At 40.9% G+C, this 9,368-nt stretch overlaps 1 long non-coding RNA gene across 1 annotated transcript; it reads left to right on the plus strand.

Annotated features, from left to right (window-relative positions):
* Window positions 1-232: 232 nt before the first annotated feature.
* LOC115522186 lies at window positions 233-1,366 on the plus strand. The gene is made up of 3 exons (XR_003971274.1): window positions 233-572; window positions 829-980; window positions 1,133-1,366. It is a non-coding gene; the product is annotated as an uncharacterized LOC115522186 (long non-coding RNA).
* The last annotated feature ends 8,002 nt before the right edge of the window (window positions 1,367-9,368 follow it).

Below are 9,368 nucleotides of genomic sequence, written 5' to 3' on the forward strand. Positions count from 1 at the left end.
ATTCCCACGGAGGCCGGCAGGGGGCGCGCACGCACCACGCCCAGGGAGGGGCCGGGCCTCTGCGTGCTCAGTGATGGCCAGAGAAGGCGGCCGTTAGGCTTTTCTGATCCAGGGCACCTCAGAGCTGGAAAGGCTTCCTTGCTTCTGAGGACCCAGTGCCGCTGAGTGTGGGCAAAGAGCCAGAGCTGCATGTGCAGCAGGTTCCGCCCCCCGGGGGGGTGGGGAGGGGTGCTGGGCAGCTTCCCCAGAAAGGCCAGATGGTCAGTGAGTGGCACAGTCCCTTACATTTTCTGGGTTGTTCCGTGGCTTATTCCTCATTTCCCCTGCCGCTTTGTGAACAAGATGTGTTTTACTCAAGGATCCAAGGATTCAGGGGGTCCCGCCACGCCGCGTCAGAGAGGCTGGGGTTGGCTTGTGCCAGGTTCAGGCTTGTTTGGGGGAGAAATCCTGACACAAATTCGGAGGAACAGGAGCAGCATGGGAAGTGAAGACGCCGAATGTTGACTCTCAGGACCTTCTAGAAGAATGAGCTGGGACCCACTCTCCGAGTCCTGCCGCAACCAGAGCCCGAGGTAAAAACACAATGTGCCCTCCACATCATACATGCTTTTATTAACTTTCAGTGGGGAATTTTTCCCAAGAATGTCCTCGTCGTTGAAAACAACTGAAAACCTGGCAGGGACGTTGTGCCAGGACCCTCCCGTTATTCGAATGTTCAATATTATTCCTGCAACAGAATTCCTTACACTTATCCTTTCTTGCCTTTGTTGGAAGGAATCTCCTCAATAATACCTTCAAAACATACTCGTTACCTTATCTCCTTTTTAGTTGAGATTTGGCCTGTTTTCTAATTTCTCATGAACTCGTGAACATCCGAAATACTTTTAAATTGATTGCAGATTTTACTAAAAGCTCATTCATGGGATCCCTCTGTGACTGCTGCTGGTCAAAGGACATACCAAGGCCACTTCTCAGTGTGGGTAGGACTGTAGCAAGCAAACATTGTGAATCAATTTTAGAAGAAAAAGCCTCATGGTATTCTGTCTTTATGAAACTTGATGCTCAGATCCCCTGTTCGATACATTTCCACTGTTTTTAAATTTTTATTTTTTGCTCATTTTCTCATTCAGAGATTCGTAGACCTGCCCGAGTTTTACATTCACCACACATACTTGCAAGGCTCCTTTCTGTCACCGTAAGAGAGAAGACAGACCTGATGCACATGCAAGTTTCTGTAACTTCAAGATTTGTTGTGTAGGTCTCTGTTAACTTTTCCCACCCAGTTGAAAATATCATCCCACCTTGAGTGGTTCCATAAAAAATGTAATCTATGTGCACCAGTATGATTTCATTTCGTTATACTGGATTTCTTCATTGGATATTTTATGTATGTGTATACATTAGATGGTTTAGTCCTGAGAAAATCCTACACGTAGTTGAATTTGAAAGAAAAATGTATATCCTATACAGAAAATTAGAAGATTTGCATATTAAATTCATAAATGAAGAATTTTTGCAAGTGAAATTAGGGTTATTTTCTGAGGAAGATGCAAGGGGAGAATAACCATTTCAGGGGGAAAAGAATGGGGTGTAGTTTTCACATGTCTGCAGGAGTTACTCAATTACATATGTGTTTATGAGCAATTTTATGACAGTGTCCCATTTTTCCAATTCATTAATGATTTCATAAGCTACGTATATCATTTTTCATTCCAAGATTATAAAAGTAAAACTTTTATCTTCTGTTGCTATGAGAGTATTTCCATTTTGTAGTAATTTTTAAAATTCAAGTGTAATTAACATCGGGTTATGTTTGCTTCACGGTGTACAGTATAATGATTTAACACTTCTCATAAGACTCCATGCTCCTCACCATGGGTGTATTCTTCATCTCCTTCCCCTATTTCACCCACCCCCCACCCACCTGCCCTCTGGCAAGCACCATTTCCTCTCTAAATTTAAGAGTCTGTTTTTGTTTTTTTGTTTTTTGTTTTTTTGGTCTGTCTTCTTTTCTCCATTTTCTTTGTTTCTTTGTTTTGTTTCCCAAATTCCACATAAAGTGATGTCATATGGTGTTTTTCTTTCAGCGCACAGCCTCATGGGGGGCTTGAACTCCTGAACTGCGAGCATGACCTGAGCCCAAACCCAGAGTCAGACGCTTAACTGACTGAGCCCCTCAGGCACCTAAGGTGAATGACTTTTTAAATGCATTGTTGGATTTGGGTTGCAAATATTTTCCCGACAATTACTATATCTATGTTCATCGGAGATATTGGCCTGTTGTTTTGCTATTGTTTGTAATGTCTTTGGTATCAGGGTACTGATGGCCTCATAAAATGAACTTGGAAACTTGCCTTCCACTTTCATATTTTAGAATATTTTAAGAATAGGTATTAACTCTTTATTTTTTAATATAATTTATTTTCAAATTGGCTTATATTCAACACCCACTGCTCATCCCAACAAGTGCCCTCCTCAGTGCCTATCACCCACTTTCCCCTCTCCCCCACCCCCATCCACCCTCAGTTTGTTCTCTGTATTTAAGAGTCTCTTATGGTTTGCCTCCCTCCCTCTCTGTTTGTAACTATTTTTCTCCCTTTTCTTCCCCCATGGTCTTCTGTTAAGTTTCTCAAGATCCACATATGAGTGAAAACATATGATATCTGTCTTTCTCTGACTGGCTTATTTCACTTAGCAAGACACCCTCCAGTTCCATCCACATTGCTGCAAGTGGCATGATTTTATTCTTCCTCATTGCCAAGGAGTATTCCATTGTGTACATAAACCAGTTTCTTTATCCATTCATCAGTTGATGGACATTTAGGCTCTTTCCATAATTTGGCCATTGTTGAAAGCACTGCTGTAACCATAGGGGTACATGTGTCCCTATGCATCAGCACTCCTGTATCCCTTGGGTAAATTCCTAGCAGTGCTCTTGCTGGGTCATAGGGTATTTGTAGTTTTAATTTTTTGAGGAAGCTCCACTCTGTTGTCCAGAGCAGCTGCACCAGTTTGCATTCCCACCAACAGTGCAAGATGGTTCCCATTTCTCTACAACCTCGCCAGCATCTATAATTTCCTGATTTGTTCATTTTAGCCACTCTGACCGTTGTGAGGTGGTATCTCAGTGTGGCTTTGAGTTGTATTTCCCTGATGAGGAGTGACATTGAGCATCATTTCATGTGTCTGTTGGCCATCTGGATGTCTTCTTTGGAAAAGTGTCTATTCGTATCTTCTGCCCATTTCTTCACTGGATTATCTGTTTTTCAAGTATGGAGCTTGGTGAGTTCTTTATAGGTTTCGGATACTAGCCCTTTATCTGATATGTCATTTGCAAATACCTTTTCCTATTCCGTCAGTTGCCTTTTAGTTTTGTTGATTGTTTCCTTTGCAGCGCAGAAGGTTTTTATCTTCATGAGGTCCCAATAGTTCATTTTTGCTTTTCATTCCCTTGTCTTTGGAGACGTGTCAAGTAAGAAATTGCCACGACCGAGGTCAAAGAGGTTGTTGCTTGCTTTTTCCTCTAGGATTTTGATGACTTCCTGTCTCACATTTAGGTCTTTCATCCATTTTGAGTTTATTTTTTGTACGGCATAAGAAAGTGGTCTAGTTTTATTCTTCTACATGTTGCTGTCCAGTTCTCCCAGCACCATTTGCTAAGGAGCCTGTCTTTTTTTTTTCCATTGGATACTCTTTCCTGCTTTGTCAAAGATTTGTTGGCCATCCATTTGTGTGTCCACTTCTGGGTTCTCTATTCTATTCCATTGGTCTATGTCTCTGTTTTTGTGCCAATACCATACTGTCTTGATGATTACAGCTCTGTAGTAGAGGCTAACATCTGGGATTGTGACGCCTCCTGCTTTGGTTTTCTTCTTCAGTATTACTTTGGCTATTCGGGGTCTTTTGTGACTCCATACAAATTTTAGCATTGTTTCTTCTAGCTTGGAGAAGAATGCTGGTGCAATTTTGATTGGGATTGCATTGAATGTGTAGATTGCTTTGGGTAGTATTGACATTTTAACAATAGTCTTCCAATCCATGAGCATGGAATATTTTTCCATTTCTTTGTGTCTTCTTCAGTTTCTTCCATAAGCTTTCTATAGTTTTCAGCATACGGATCTTTTACATCTTTTTGGTTAGGTTTATTCCTAGGCATTTTATGGTTCTTGGTGCAATTGTAAATGGGAACCGTTTCTTTATTTCTCTTTCTGTTGTTTCACTATTGGTGTATAAAAATGCAGCCGATTTCTGTACATTGATTTTGTACCCTGCAACTTTGCTGAATTCATGTATCAGTTCTAGCAGTCTTTTGGTGGAGTCTTTCGGGTTTTCCATGTAGGGTATCATGTTGTCTGCGAAAAGTGAAAGTTTGACTTCTTCTTTGCCAATTTTGATGCCTTTTATTTCATTTTGTTGTCTGACTGCTGATTCTAGGACTTCCAACACTATGTTGAACAACAGTGGTGAGAGTGGACATCCCTGTCATGTTCCCGATCTCAGGGGGAAAGCTCTCCATTTTTCCCCATTGAGGATGATATTAGTTGTGGGCTTTTCATCTATGGCTCTTATGATGTTTAAGTATGTTCCTTCCATCCCGACTTTCTTGCGGGTTTTTATTTAGAAAGGATGCTGTATTTTGTCAAATGCTTTTTCTTCATCTATTGAGAGGATCATATGGTTCTTCTTTCTTGTATTAATGTGACGAATCACATTGATTGATTTGTGAATATTGAACCAACCCTGCAGCCCAAGAATGAATCCCACTTGATGATGGTGAATAATTCTTTGTATATGTCATTGAATTCGATTTGCTAGTATCTCGTTGAGAATTTTTGCATCCATGTTCATCAGGGATATTGGCCTGTAGTTCTCCTTTTTTGTGGGGACCCTGTCTGGTTTGTGAATCAAGGTAATGCTGGCTTCATAGGATGAGTCCTGAAGTTTTCCTTCCATTTCTATATTTTGGGGACATCTTGAGAAGGATTGATATGAACTCTGCTTTAAATGTCTGGTAGAATTCCCCAGGGAAGCCATGTTTGTCCAGGACTCTTATTTGTTGAGAGATTTTTGATAACTGATGCAACTTCTTTACTAGATATGGATCTGTTCAAATTTTCTATTTCTTCCCGTTTGAGTTTTGATAGTGTGTGGGTGTTTAGGACTTTGTCCATTTCATCCTGGTTGTCCAGTTTGTTGGCATAGAATTTTTCATAGTATTCTTGGATAATTGCTTGTATTTCTGAGGGATTGGCTGCAAGAAATCCCTTTTCATTCGTGATTTTATCTACTTGGGTCCTCTCTCTTTTCTTTTTGAGAAGCCTGGCTAGAGGTTTATCAATTTTGTTTATTTTTTCAAAAAACCAAATCTTGGTTTCATTGATCTGTTCTATTTTTTTTGGGGGGGGGTTCTATATTGTTTGTGCTCTGATCTTTATTAATTCTCTTCTTCTTCTGGGTTTGGGGTTTCTTTGCTGTTCTGCTTCTAGTTCCTTTAGGTGTGCTGTTAGATTTTGTATTTGGGATTTTTCTTGTTTCTTGAGATAGGCTGGATTGCAATGTATTTTCCTCTTAGGACTGCCTTTGCTGCATCCCAAAGGTTTGGATTGTTGTGTTTTCATTTTCATTTGTTTCCATATATTTTTTAATTTCTTCTTTAATTGCCTGGTTGACCTGTTCTTTCTTTAGTAGAATGTTCTTTAACCTCCATGCATTTGGAAGTTTTCCAAACTTTGTCCTGTGATTAATTTCAAGTTTCATAGCATTGTGATCTGAAAGTGTGCAAGGTATGATCTAAATTCTTTCATATTTATTGAGGGCTGTTTTGTGACTCAGTATGTGATCTATCTTGGAGGATGTTCCCTATGCACTCGAGAAGAATGTATATTCCACTGCTGTAGGATGAAAAGTTCTAAATATATCTGTCAAGTCCATCTGGTCCAGTGTATCTTTCAGGGCCATTGTTTCTTTATTGATTTTCTGTCTAGATGACCTGTCCGTTGTTGTAAGTGGAGTGTTAAAGCTCCTGCAGTTACCACATTCTTGTCAATAAAGTTGTTTATGGTTGTGATTAATTGTTTTATATATTTGGGTGCTTCTGAATTCGGTGCGTAGACATTTATAATTGTTAGCTCTTCTTGATGGATAGACCTAGTAATTATTATATAATGCCCTTCTTTATCTCTTGTTACAGCCTTTACTTTAAAATCTATTTTGTCTGATAGAAGTATGGCTACTCCAGCTTTCTTTTGACTTCCAGTAGCATGGTAGATGTTCTCCATCCCCTCAGTTTCAATCTGAAGATGTCCTCAGGTCTAAAATGGGTTTCTTGAAGGCAGCAAATAGATGGGTCTTGTTTTTTTTTAATCCATTCTGATACCCTATGTCTTTTGATTGGAGCATTTACTTCATTTGCATTCAGTGTTGTTATTGAAAGACATGGGTTTAGAGTCATTATATTATATGTAGGTTTCATGCTTGTGGTGATGTCTCTTGTCCTTTAGTGGTCCTTGCATCATTTTACTCAGAGAGTCTCCCTTAGGATCTCTTGTAGGGATGATTTATTGGTGATGAATTCCTTCAGTTTTTGTTTGTTTGTTTGGGAAAACCTTGATCTCTCCCTCCTTCTATTCTGAATGACAGGCTTGCTGGATAAAGGATTCTTGGCTGCATATTTTTCCTGTTCATGACATTAACAATTTCCTGCCACTCCCTTCTGGCCTGCCAAATTTTAGTGGATAGGTCAGCTACTACCTTTATGTGTCTACCTTATATGTTAAGCCCCGTTTATCCCTAGCTGCTTTCAGAATTCTCTATTTATCTTTGTATTTTGGCAGTTTCAGTATGATATGTCGTACAGAAGATTGATGCAAGTTACATCTGAAGGGGATTCTCTGTGCCTCCTGGATTTCAATGTTTGTTTCCTTCTCCAGGTTAGGGAAGTTCTCAGCTATGTTTTGTTCAAGTACATTGGCCCCTTTTTCTCTCTTCTTCTTCTGGAACTGCTATGATATGGATATTGTTCTGTTTGATTGCATCACTTAGTTCTCTAAATCTACCCTCATATCCAGAATTTTTTTATCTCTCTTTTCCTTAGCTTCCTCTTTTTCCATAATTATCTTCTAATTCACCTATTCTCCCCTCTGCCTCTTCAGTCTTCGCTGTGACCACCTCTATTTTATTTTGCACCTCATTTATAGCATTTTTAAATTCATCATTACTATTGTTTAGTTCCTTGATCTCTGCAGCAATAGATTCTCTGCTTTCTTCCATGCTTTTCTCAAACCCAGCGATTAATCTTATGACTGTTATTCTAAATTCTTGTGCAGTTATATTGTGCATATCTATTTTGATCAATTCTTTAGCTGTCATTTCATCGTGAAATTTCTTTTGAGGAGAACTCTTCTATTTCATCATTTTGGATAGTGATGTGTTTTAAAAGCTTGTTATGTGCCCTGCACCTGCGAGCACTTGTATATTAAAGACGGGCCATACCCTATCCAGAGCCTGGCCCTTCAGGAGATGTTTTTTTGGAGAGTGTTACTAGCTCTCTCTTGTTGTGACCTTGGGTACTTTATCTCCCAACTGGTAGTGATGTTTTAGACCCTCCACCAGGTGTGCTTTGACTTGTTCATTGAAGTAGCTCTGGAAAGGAAAACAAACAAAAAACAAACAGAAAACAAAAACACACAAACACACAAGCAAGCAAACAAACCAAAAAAACCTAGAACAAAAAAACCAGAAACACCAGCTACAAGTAAATCACAGGGTGGAGGTAGTGCTGATAGAAGAGGCCTTATCCCATACAAAGAGAGACATGACATGGGTGGGGAAAAGAAAGAGTAAAAATGGACCAGAGAAACTTTTTGGCTTAATCCAGAGAGAGAGAAAGGAAACTGAAGAAGGAGGTGGGGAAGAATGAAGGAAGATAAAGTTGTCCAGACAGAGAAACTATAGGGCTTAATCCAGAGAGAGAAAATGGAGAACAAAGAAGGAGGTTTGGAACATATATCAAGAGAATGGATTAAATATGTCTGCTTAAACAAACCAACAACCAGAGTAACCAGACTAGAGGAGGGAAGAGATGAGAAGGAGAAAGGAAGGAAGAATGTATCTATATAATTAGAATTGTTTGAGAATTAAACCAGGCAATGCAGCAGTGCAGGTCTGGAGAAGGGGGCGTCCACTGTGGGTCTTGCTGTCCAATCCCTGAGGCCCCATCTTGGTGGTTGTGGGGAGAAAAATGGCAGCCCCCCCCCCCCGCCCCCAGTCTCTCCTCTGCAGACCACTCTGTTTGAGCTATCTGTCCTCACTGTGCTGTGGATACAAATGAGACAGTTTGTCTCGCTCCCCCGACTCCCGTGCCTGGCATTTGGCTGGGATTTAAACTCTTGCTCCCCGGGCCCCGGGAAGCATCTCTCCCCACCACCTGATATGTGGTCCCTGACTGGCAGGTGCAGGCAGGCTTTGTTCTGTCCCACAGGGAGGGGGATCACTCCAGGGAGGGGATCACTTTTTCCTAGTGCGGACTGTGCCCCTGACCTAGCCCCCGAGCCTGGGGCTGGCTCCCTTCCTCCCCAGGTTCGTGATCCGGGCAGCTGGCCCCAGTCCACAGCAAGCCCCACAGTTAGAGATTGGATCTTTCTCTGTCCTGGCCTGAGATTTTTCTCTTGTCCAGATACAGTCCTATGCTTCCCCAGCCACTCTTTCTCTTCCCTTTGTCTCTCGGAAGAAGCGGATCCCTCCCTCTGTTCATTTCATCTCTCCCAGGTCACAGTCACGCACCTGTGGCCCATCAGGTTGTCCCATGGGTCCCTGGAAGCGTGACTGTCTCTTTTCCACCCGGACTCTTGGGATTCAAAGTCCTTTGGCTTCAATACTTCTTTGTTTGGGAGAAGAGGGAAGTTTGGATACCCCTACTTCTCTGCCATGTTGGCCCCTCCCCTCAGGCATTAACTCTTTAAATGGTTGAAAGGATGCAGCTCTGAAGCCATTGGATCTTGGCCTTTTGTTTGTTGGGAGTTTTTGGATTACTGGTTGAATTTGATTGCTATTCATCAGTCTGTTCAAATTTTCTATTTCTTTCAGGTTCAGTTTCGGATGTGATGTTTCTAGGAATTGATGCATTTCTTCTAGGTTGTCCATTTGGTTGGTCTATGATTTTTCATGATATTCTGTTATAATATCTGTGTGTTTCTGTGATGTCTGTCATTATTTATCCTCTTTCATTTCTGCTTTTAGTTTAGTCCTCTTTTTGGGGGGAGGGGGATGAGTGTAGCTAAAGGTGCATCAATTTTGTTTATTCTTTGAAACTATGAGCTTCTGGTTTCGTTGAAGCCTTCTGTTATCTTTGGGGTTTGTTTATTCTTTTT

The sequence above is a fragment of the Lynx canadensis genome, chromosome C1 (assembly GCF_007474595.2).
Source record: "Lynx canadensis isolate LIC74 chromosome C1, mLynCan4.pri.v2, whole genome shotgun sequence".
In the NCBI taxonomy this organism is placed as follows: domain Eukaryota; kingdom Metazoa; phylum Chordata; class Mammalia; order Carnivora; family Felidae; genus Lynx; species Lynx canadensis.